Genomic DNA, 12,132 nt, shown 5'->3' with positions numbered 1-12,132 from the left:
TAACGAAACATGAAGGGGCGCCAGACACGCACCACGTGGCGTAGGACAAAGGGCACAAGTTTTCAAGCTAGGAAGACATAAATTCTGAGTCGAATTTTACACAGGAGAACTGAAAGAGCTACTGTCGGACGCAGTGGAAAAGTGAGCATGAATGTATGCACTTTAGTGCCGTACTGCAAGCTTCTGCGACTAAACAACACGTCTAGCACATTTTGCACGACTGTATAAGGAAAACCCTACAGTCTGATAACACGGAAAATATTGCTTAAACCTTAATTCAAGGAGCGCGCATCAGTACAATGACCTATATGGTTCCCTCTGGGCCGCAGGGCGCGAATCTACAGTGCATGTCGGCGCTCATGCTTACCGAACTTCATCTCCTGGAAGCAGCACCTCCGGCCTCAGGCACGGTCACACTAGAACTGAATACTGCCCCTTTGTCCACTATCCATCTGCGGAGGGCGGTTGGCGCCCGCCCGCGAAAAACGGGGGCGCACCTGAACTGGCCAATCATAGGGCAGGAATTTCACACGGAGGCGACCTCGCGACGTTAAAATTGAGAAGAAATATCAGTTACAAGGTTGGTAAGGCAGGTTGGGGAACTGAGAGCAGGAGAAACTTTGGCCACTACGGAACTTTCAAACGCCACCACGTGCTACCCTGGCGATCAGAAAAAGGATGGGAAACGGGGAGCCATCATGGCTGCTAGGGAGACTGCTGCCCTCGCCCATAAATAAAGAAAATTCCTGGCGCCAAGCTCCTCTCACAGATCAGTGTGAGACAAGCTGTAAAAATCGTCAAATAAATCAGGCAACCCATAGAGATTATTAATATTACCTGAATTATTAGTTTACCGAATACCAGAATGCGTGGATTAGAAATATGAAATGTGAGCACTGAATGGTGAATGAAGTGCACGTCTTTCGTCACACTGACCTATGAAAGAAGATTTTCGCAAGTACTCTTATCGAGAAAAAATACGAGGGCTTCGAAAATCTTGACACTGCCTGGGGCAGGGGGAGTTCCATGGACGGAGCCATGTGGGTACTTATGGGAACTGTGGGTTTGTTAACCCCTTTAGTTTTTTTTTTTTTTTTTGAAACCACATACATGGATAGTGTGATACACAAATACAAATACGTTATCAATGTCACAAATACAATAGTAATTGAGTGTACATAGAATATTATACCACGGCACAAAAAAATTAAAAAAAAATACAACACATTAACACATAAAATGATATACCATGTCACAAAAACAAGAAAAGCATAAGATACATTAACACATACGTAACAAACGAAACAATGCTGACAACACACAGAATGAGGTACTATTATCCAACTGTCAAGAAACTAATGACGTGAAGGACACAAAATAAAACACTGCAAAATACCCTAACACATAAATAATAAACCAAACCAGTGAGAATGAAACACATTGACCATACCATTATTCAAATCATAAGACTATGAGGAAAACACTGCAAAATACTCTAATACATAAATATTAAACGAAAATAGTGAGAATGAAACACATTGACAATACCATTATTCAAATTATAAGACTATGAGGAAAACACTGCAAAATACTCTAATACATAAATATTAAACGAAAACAGTGAGAATGAAACACATTGACCATACCATTATTCAAATCATAAGACTATGAGGAAAACACTGCAAAATCCCCTAATACATAAATATTAAACGAAAACAGTGAGAATGAAACACATTGACCATACCATTATGCAAGTCATAAAACTATGATGAAACAAAGGACACAAAATCAAGCGAAAAAAAAATACCAGTGCACACTGGCGCGTAAATATTACATAAAATGGTAGACACTCAATTGAACATGATTCTAACACAAAAGAGAAGGTCACTGACCAATATCAAGCCCGTTTGTGAGTCTCTTAAACTGGACCTCCAAGGATCCAACATATCTTGGCAGCAGTGAAGGACACTTGAAATCAAGCAGTGAGGGAAAACAGTAAGAGAAATAGTGACAAGAGGTGGCAAAAGTGGAAGAGCAGGACATGGACACACACTGCATAAGATGAAACAAATAAATACATTCAAACCACGTTCAAATATCGGTTAATTGTGACGGAATAACTATAGCAAAGTCACTGAAACAGTAAAACCCTCGACAACACATCATCGCAACTCAATTTGCATCACCATTCACTATGTATTTACTGAAACAAAAAGGAGCACTCGAAAAATTTGGGTGAAAGTGACCCATTTAATCGATGCACTGCACTGTTCTAATGTAAGCACTCGTAGGTGTGTCGACGGAATCACGATGGATGCGGAGCAATGCTTCCGAGCCGGAGTCGGAAGTTCTGCCTGGCTGGCATGACTCAAAGTGCAGGAGCGGTTCGGTCCAATCGTCGCAGCCATAGAAGAACTGTCCTGGTCCGCAGCTCGTGGTCGTGGTGTCGCGTTCTCGCTTCCCACGCCCGGGTTCCCGGGCTCGATTCCCGGCAGGGTCAGGGATTTTCTCTGCCTCGTGATGACTGGATGTTGTGTGCTGTCCTTAGGTTAGTTGGGTTTAAGTAGTTCTAAGTTCTAGGGGACTGATGACCATAGATGTTAAGTCCCATAGTGCTCAGAGCCATTTGAGCCAAAACTGTCCTGGCGCCCGGGTACTCGACTCACGGACCTTTACAACGCCGACACTTGAAGTCCATATGTGCCTTGTCATGCACACACGAGGAGGGAGATCAGCTGTCGACATTGGTGGCTGACGGCTGGGGAAACACATCTCTCAGCACTGCATCACACAGATCATATTACTACTGGTGGGAGCGGGAAAAACAATAGTCTGTGCTCCTCAATGTTAGGGGACCCCTAGCTTGATTCCAAGACGCTCACCCACAACCAATAAAAGAGGACTGAGTTCACCCTTTTCAGCACCACAATGTTAACTAACAATTTGACTGGTAGCACAAGGGCGGTTGCAATGCCAAGGTCCTTGCTCTAGGCTCCAGTCAGAGTCAGTCATGCAGCAACAACCAAAACATTATAGTTCACCTCCTAACACGAGCGTAATGCACGAGGCTGTCACTAGAGACCGTCTCTTAACTATCTCGGCGCATCGGAGGTGCAGCACGATTTGCGTAGTGCCGGTAGTGACCACTAAATAGTTCCTAATTACATTCTTTGAGAACCACAAAAAAATTAACTCAGAACTGCAAAGCAACCAAACGCGAGAAGCACAATTTTTCACTACAGAGCGTCTTTGCTGTGCCACGCGAGTGGCAGACCCGTGACTGCCCCGAATTGTCCCCAGGCCATCGATTAATTTCCTGTCACAGGGGTCACAGCAGATTACGGCGTGGCGCCGCGCGAAGTGTTTCGGAAGTCGCCCTCGACGATCCGTTCTCCCTGCCGCAGGTGAGTCACTTGGGCGTCCACCAGCCGGCCACTGACCGCGCGCGGCGGCTGTCCTCACGGGGCGGGCGAGGGTCGAATCGGTCGCAGCGCTTGCGTTGACAGGTGCCCGGCTGGCGGCTCAAGTGGGCGTGGCCGGACCAGCTGTGCACTTCGTCACTCAGCTGGACGGCTGTCGGCGGAGCCGGCCGCTGTGGGCGCTGGAGACGTAAGGAGCCCCCAACTGCGGGCTGTTTTGGGCTCGGTGTTGTCACAGCTACGCCGCCGTGGCGCGAGCGACGGAAAGCAGGGTGAAGTGGCGGCCGCACGTCGGCATGCCGCAGCACCGCCCCTCCGCTGTTCCCGTTGCCTCGACTGCTCGCCGCCCGAGCACGCAGTGCTTTTGCTCCGGTGACATGCAACAATGTTTTCAGTAACAAATAACAACAGTTTCATACAAAGCCTTTACAACTGGTACACTGACCTATGAAAGTGGGTTACATTTAGGAAAAAAGGGTTACAATAAGGTTCACAAATAAAGAGCAACAGGCTCTGGCTTTACACTTAGGAGTGCCCAGATCATTCCATGGGTTAACAAAGGTCATTTTTACCTATATGAAAAAACTACACACTAAGGGAAGAATATAACAAAGGTCGTAAGATAGTTGACAAATTATACAGTCTTCTAAAAATCACTTGGAGCATTGGTCTTGTAGCTTTTACAATTAATAGGACCCAGCTCATTTACATTGACAATGTCTGACACAAAAACTTTATGGGTACACAATATTACAAAAGGACCTATCCTGACCCAACTTCATAAAAACAAGTCACAGGTAGGGAAGGTGACGTCACACAGGATTTTAGGGAGAGCATGCACTGTGTTAATTCTGTAACCAGTACTACAACCGCTAGTCCACATGCAACAACAGTCTTCATACAAGAGAATAATGAATACGATGTCATACTCCCTGGCCATTCTCCCGGCCATTACCAAAGAAATTTAAATTAGGGCCGACCCTCTAGATTTACTTTGATGGACGTGATTTTGGCTTCTGTAGGTTTTACTCCCTCTCTCTCTCTCTGTCCAGCATCATGGCGGATTTGGCAAATAAAACCTCACATAACTTAGGTGTCTGAAACATAGCGCGAAAACTAGTGAGCACAAGGACACAAGATACATTCACTACAAGGGGACACAGTGAAACTAGCTTAAGTAAAGGTCAGTCTGCTTACCGGTCGGCGTGTTTACTTACTGCTTTATAATTATCATTCCATAAATACATGGATAGTTGGTGCTTCGGTACCGGTTGTCGTTCGTTCAGTACTGTACCTTGTCTGCCCCACTGGGTTATCCTCTCTGACAGGTTCCGATTCATCATTGCTTTTCTGGAAAAAGTGAAACGTCCCCTTAGAATAATTATACACGACTGTGCTTAAACTGACACACAATATTCTATAGCTCAACGCAATCTGACTTTCAAAAATCCCTACAAAAGATTACGTCCCCTTAGAACAAATTATACAAGACTGTACTTAAACTGACGCACAATATTTTTAGCGCAACGCAATCTGACTTTCAAAAATCCCTACAAAAGAATGGCCCTGACTAACATTAACCTATACCTTTAACAAATCACTTACCTCACAAAACTCTTCGTTACTCAAGCTACAGCAATACAGAGAGCGCCACTACTGCCAGCTAAATAAAAGATTCAAACTACAGAAGGCACTAACTACTGATAGGTATAGTTAGCAAATGAAAGATTTTAATAGAGAACAAACAATGTATTTACCTTAATAGTGTTGAAAAACCATAATATACAACGCAGTTTATGACATCCAATCTTACAAATTTCAAAACTCCGCCATCTCTCTCCCCACAGCCACCACTGCTGGCGGCTCACTCCAACTGCGCAACGCTACGCGCTGTTCACATCCAGGAGCCGCTGCCCAACACTACAATGGCAGACAACAATGCAAACTAGCCACAGACTGCACACAGCAAAGCCAGTGATTTTCATACAGAGCGCTATGTGGCGTTAACAATAAAAAAACCTAAACAGCGTACTTACATAGCCCCCATGCTCCCCACAAAAAATTTTACAAATTGTTTTGGGCACTGGCCAATACAGATTTGAAAAAATTTTTCATAATTACAGTAAGAAAGATATAAAATTCACACACTTATTAATACAATATTGGTCAAAAGCTAAAATTTTCTCACAGTCCATAAAGACAGTCCTAATCATTCATCACAGTAAAACTGCCGTTTCGTTTCTCAAAGTCTGAGCAGTAAAAGACAATGCATACGGAAGTAATGGATTTCCATGCAGTCTTGAAGAAGTAGTGTTGTCCTTCCAACTGAAAGACAGTGCTGAGTCATGACATGCAGACAGATAATGGGCCACAACAGAGCAAACCCACAGCAGAGTCATTCGACGTTTTGAGGAATATTGGTAGGTAGGTCATCACAGAGCAGACCCACTGTAGTCCTGGTAGAGAGTATGGTATTGGTGGGGCACCAGAGGTGTAGACCCACTGCAGTCCTTGTAGAAATAATGGCACTGGTGGGTCAGCAAAGGTGTACACCCACTGCAGTGCTTGTAGAAATAATGATATTGGTGGGTCATCAAAGATGCAGAACCACTGTAGTCCTTGTAGAGATGGCCAGCAGCCATCAGTTCTGACTGTGCAGATGCACAATAACCATTGAAGAGTCTTGTGGATAATATAGCAAGTCCATAACCACCACTTGTGCACTCACAAAGTTTTTGGAATTGTCCTTAGAACCAGCAATGCTGTTATCCAGTCCCTTGCTGAATTATTAACACACGTGCAAACACTAACAGTCCCTGCTTCTCGCATATTGTCCATATACTATGACCAACAGAAACGTGTGCAGTGAAATGTAACTTACAAGTTACTTAATTTGATGAACAGGTGTCAATTACAATTTTGTAACATAAGAATACAATAAGAAAGGTACAAAATACATCATTTAAGAACATAACAATACAGATAACATTTGTAGTACAAGCTTTACAAAAGAATCGAAATAACATATACATCAGTGTTACAGGAATTATGACATGAGTACATATGTAAAAGATCAGAATAACTTTCGAAACATCAACTTCACACATGAGCAACAAAACAGAACAGATAAATAATGTCTAAACATCTTTACAAAGTAAATAACATATTATTAATGCAAATTATATATGAGGATAACAGTATTCCTCATCATAGTTCATGTAGCTGAGTATTAGAAAAATTCTACAACATAAGTCTTATCAGATAAACATATAAAGACAGGAAGAACATAAATACACAAGGGTACACAAACACATAGTGGGATAACACAAGGAAAGGATAGGGTTTGTTTTCAGTGTAACATTTGGTACTGCAGTCCAACCCAAAACTTCATTCCATTGATCTTTTTTTACTTATTTCAACATTTGTTTCCACCAAAAAAATCCTATCCAAGCATGCTTTCTGTATTCTGTTCATATCCTCTTTCAAAAACAGATTTTCTCCACTGTACACTACTTTTTTGGCCAAACCATTTTCTTATAGCTTCTCAATGCATTTCTTCCAATTGATCATAGTTAGTTTCTTATATAGTCTACCCCCTCTTAAGCTAACTTAAATCTACTGAGCTCAGATATATATACCAAGGGATGAGGCAATGTAGCAGCACATAACAAATTAACACAAACAGCAAGGACAAAAAAAATACAAATTGGCAAAGTAAGCAACAATATTACAACTAACATAAGGCAATGAGCAGCAAACAACAAAATAAATCAGTAATAAACTGGCTTAGCAGAGTAACACAAAGTCAAATTCAGTAACACTATGCCTGGCAAACAGCAGCAGTAAATGCTATAACATATACCTAAGCATGACAAAGCTCAAGCAGAAAAAATAGTACACTAAAGACAACAATGCAGATAAAGGAAATGTATAATCACATCTTAATGGCTATGTAATTAAAGTGGCGCACCACAACTATTTCTACAAAAGAAATTACCAAGTACTTGAAAAGAAAATTATATAAGCAGTTACTGTTATTAGTCCCTTCTTATTGTTCTTTCCATTCCAAGAGCTCCTTTTTCGAAGAATGTGGATCATAAAATAATTATTTAATAGATCTGTTGACAGAAAGTGTTCACATTAGCAAATGCATTTTATTTTATTTTATAAAACGAATGCTGCAACACAGCTGGAAACTAGATGTCAAATGAAATAAGCAACTATGAAAAGCAAAGCATAAAAATATCATTCAATAGTCATGTGACATTTCATAAGTTAGTAGAAATTCTCTCAACTCTCGTAGAAAGATGCTTGTCATAATCAGGTGTGCAGATGTAAATATCTTGCCAAGTAATGAGCGTGTCGTATTTGCGATGCTTTCTCTAAAGGAATGTCAATGGCGAAGATAATGGCCTCTTTTTTTTTTCTCCACCTAATGGCTTTCTTTTGTCAGACGACTACCTCTCAGCTGGGCGCCCAAAACGCATTACGTCAAGGTCACTTACCCTTTCTTACTGGAATATTTACAACAGCAGTTTCCGCTACAGTGACAGTCTCACATAAAAATATTTCACAGGTCAAGAATTTGCGCTACAAATCTGTAGAAATGAAATGCTATTGATAACACAGTGTCCAAAAAATTTTCGTCAGCATTGTAATACATTCACGCATTTACATACATTTCATAACTCTTAAAGTACGATTCTTGGTTTCCAACAACCTTTTTCACAAACCAGAGTCCCTAACCACTACTCATTATTCCTTACCTTATTTGTCGACACTTCTTCAATATTTCATCTTAATAAATATGTAGCATAATCAAATTCCTCATATAACATCGGCTTATTGATCATAAACATACCTCAACAGCATAATACACATCGTCGTCATAATAATCTACATCTACATCTACATTTATACTCCGCAAGCCACCCAACGGTGTGTGGCGGAGGGCACTTTACGTGCCACTGTCATTACCTCCCTTTCCTGTTCCAGTCGCGTATGGTTCGTGGGAAGAACGACTGTCTGAAAGCCTCTGTGCGCGCTCTAATCTCTCTAATTTTACATTCGTGATCTCCTCGGGAGCTATAAGTAGGGGGAAGCAATATATTCGATACCTCATCCAGAAACGCACCTTCTCGAAACCTGGCGAGCAAGCTACACCGCGATGCAGAGCGCCTCTCTTGCAGAGTCTGCCACTTGAGTTTGTTAAACATCTCCGTAACGCTATCACGGTTACCAAATAACCCTGTGACGAAACGCGCCGCTCTTCTTTGGATCTTCTCTATCTCCTTCGTCAACCCGATCTGGTGCGGATCCCACACTGATGAGCAATACTCAAGTATAGGTCGAACGAGTGTTTTGTAAGTCACCTCCTTTGTTGATGGAATACATTTTCTAAGGACTCTCCCAATGAATCTCAACCTGGTACCCGCCTTACCAACAATTAATTTTATATGATCATTCCACTTCAAATCGTTCCGCACGCATACTCCCAGATATTTTACAGAAGTAACTGCTACCAGTGTTTGTTCCGCTATCATATAATCATACAATAAAGGATCCTTCTTTCTATGTATTCTCAATACATTACATTTGTCTATGTTAAGGGTCAGTTGCCACTCCCTGCACCAAGTGCCTATTCGCTGCAGATCTTCCTGCATTTCGCTACAATTTTCTAATGCTGCAACTTCTCTGTATACTACAGCATCATCCGCGAAAAGCCGCATGGAACTTCCGACACTATCTACTAGGTCATTTATATATATTGTGAAAAGCAATGGTCCCATAACACTCCCCTGTGGCACGCCAGAGGTTACTTTAACGTCTGTAGACGTCTCTCCATTGCTAACAACATGCTGTGTTCTGTTTGCTAAAAACTCTTCAATCCAGCCACACAGCTGGTCTGATATTCCGTAGGCTCTTACTTTGTTTATCAGGCGACAGTGCGGAACTGTATCGAACGCCTTCCGGAAGTCAAGAAAAATAGCATCTACCTGGGAGCCTGTATCTAATATTTTCTGGGTCTCATGAACAAATAGAGCGAGTTGGGTCTCACACGATCGCTGTTTCTGGAATCCATGTTGATTCCTACATAGTAGATTCTGAGTTTCCAAAAACGACATGATACTCGAGCAAAACACATGTTCTAAATTTCTACAACAGATCGGCGTCAGAGATATAGGTCTATAGTTATGCGCATCTGCTCGACGACCCTTCTTGAAGACTGGGACTACCTGTGCTCTTTTCCAATCATTTGGAACCTTCCGTTCCTGTAGAGACTTGCGGTACACGGCTGTTAGAAGGGGGGCAAGTTCTTTCACGTACTCTGTGTAGAATCGAATTGGTATCCCGTCAGATCCAGTGGACTTTCCTCTGTTGAGTGGTTCCAGTTGCTTTTCTATTCCTTGGACACTTATTTCGATGTCAGCCATTTTTTCGTTTGTGCGAGGATTTAGACAAGGAACTGCAGTGCGGTCTTCCTCTGTGAAACAGCTTTGGAAAAAGGTGTTTAGTATTTCAGCTTTACGCTTGTCATCCTCTGTTTCAATGCCATCATCATCCCGGAGTGTCTGGACATGCTGTTTCGAGCCACTTACTGATTTAACGTAAGACCAGAACTTCCTAGGATTTTCTGTCAAGTCGGTACCTAGTATTTTACTTTCGAATTCACTAAACGCTTCACGCATAGCCCTCCTTACGCTAACTTTGACATCGTTTAGCTTCTGTTTGTCTGAGAGGTTTTGGCTGCGTTTAAATTTGGAGTGAAGCTCTCTTTGCTTTCGCAGTAATTTCCTAACTTTGTTGTTGTACCACGGTGGGTTTTTCCCGTCCCTAACAGTTTTACTCGGCACGTACCTGTCTAAAACGCATTTTACGATTGCCTTGAACTTTTTACATTAACACTCAACATTGTCAGTGTCGGAACAGAAATTTTCGTTTTGATCTGTTAGGTAGCCTGAAATCTGCCTTCTATTACTCTTGCTAATCAGATAAACCTTCCTCCCTTTTTTTTATATTCCTATTAACTTCCATATTCAGGGATGCTGCAACGGCCTTATGATCACTGATTCCCTGTTCTGCACTTACAGAGTCGAAAATTTCGGGTCTGTTTGTTATCAGTAGGTCCAAGATGTTATCTCCACGAGTCGGTTCTCTGTTTAATTGCTCGAGGTAATTTTCGGATGTGCACTCAGTATAATGTCACTCGATGCTCTGTCCCTACCACCCGTCCTAAACATCTGAGTGTCCCAGTCTATATCTGGTAAATTGAAATCTCCACCTAAGACTATAACATGCTGCGAAAATTTATGTGAAATGTATTCCAAATTTTCTCTCAGCTGTTCTGCCACTAGTGCTGCTGAGTCGGGGCGGGGGGGGGGGGGGGTCGGTAAAAGGAGCCAATTATTAACCTAGCTCGGTTGTTGAGTGTAACCTCCACCCATAATAATTCACAGGAACTATCCACTTCTACTTCACCACAGGATAAACTACTACTAACAGCAACGAACACTCCACCACCGGTTGCATGCAATCTATCCGTTCTAAACACCGTCTGCACGTTTGTAAAAATTTCGGCAGAATTTATCTCTGGCTTCAGCCAGCTTTCTGTACCTATAACGATTTCAGCTTCGGTGCTTTCTATCAGCGCTTGAAGTTCCGGTACTTTACCAACGCAGCTTCGACAGTTTACAATTACAATACCGATTGCTGCTTGGTCCCCGCATGTCCTGACTTTGCCCCGCACCCGTTGAGGCTGTTGCCCTTTCTGTACTTGCCCGAGGCCATCTAACCTAAAAAACCGCCCAGCCCACACCACACAACCCCTGCTACCCGTGTAGCCGCTTGTTGCGTGTAGTGTACTCCTGACCTATCCAGCGGAACCCGAAACCCCACCACCCTATGGCGCAAGTCGAGGAATCTGCAGCCCACACGGTCGCAGAACCGTCTCAGCCTCTGATTCAGACCCTCCACTCGGCTCTGTACCAAAGGTCCGCAGTCAGTCCTGTCGACGATGCTGCAGATGGTGAGCTCTGCTTTCATCCCGCTAGCGAGACTGGCAGTCTTCACCAAATCAGATAGCCGCTGGAAGCCAGAGAGGATTTCCTCCGATCCATAGCGACACACATCATTGGTGCCGACATGAGCGACCACCTGCAGATGGGTGCACCCTGTACCCTTCATGGCATCTGGAAGGACCCTTTCCACATCTGGAATGACTCCCCCGGTATGCACACGGAGTGCAGTTTGGTTTTCTTCCCCTCCCTTGCTGCCATATCCCTAAGGGGCCCCATTACGTGCCTGACGTTGGAGATCCCAACTACCAGTAAGCCCACCCTCTGCGACCGCCCGGATCTTGCAGACTGAGGGGCAACCTCTGGAACAGGACAAGCAGCCATGTCAGGCCGAAGATCAGTATCAGCCTGAGACAGAGCCTGAAACCGGTTCGTCAGACAAACTGGAGAGGCCTTCCGCTCAGCCCTCCGGAATGTCTTTCGCCCCCTGCCACACCTTGAGACGACCTTCCACTCTACCACAGGTGAGGGATCAGCCTCAATGCGGGCAGTATCCCGGGCAACCACAGTCGTAGTCCGATCGGGGGATGCGTGGGACGAGCTGGCTGTCCCCGACAAACCCCCATCCGGACCCCCACAGTGATGACCATTGGCAACAGTCTCAAGCTGTGTGACCGAAGCCAACACTGCCTGAAGCT

Source organism: Schistocerca cancellata, chromosome 3, assembly GCF_023864275.1.
Source record: "Schistocerca cancellata isolate TAMUIC-IGC-003103 chromosome 3, iqSchCanc2.1, whole genome shotgun sequence".
Lineage (NCBI taxonomy): Eukaryota > Metazoa > Arthropoda > Insecta > Orthoptera > Acrididae > Schistocerca > Schistocerca cancellata.
This window is presented reverse-complemented; position numbering follows the sequence as displayed.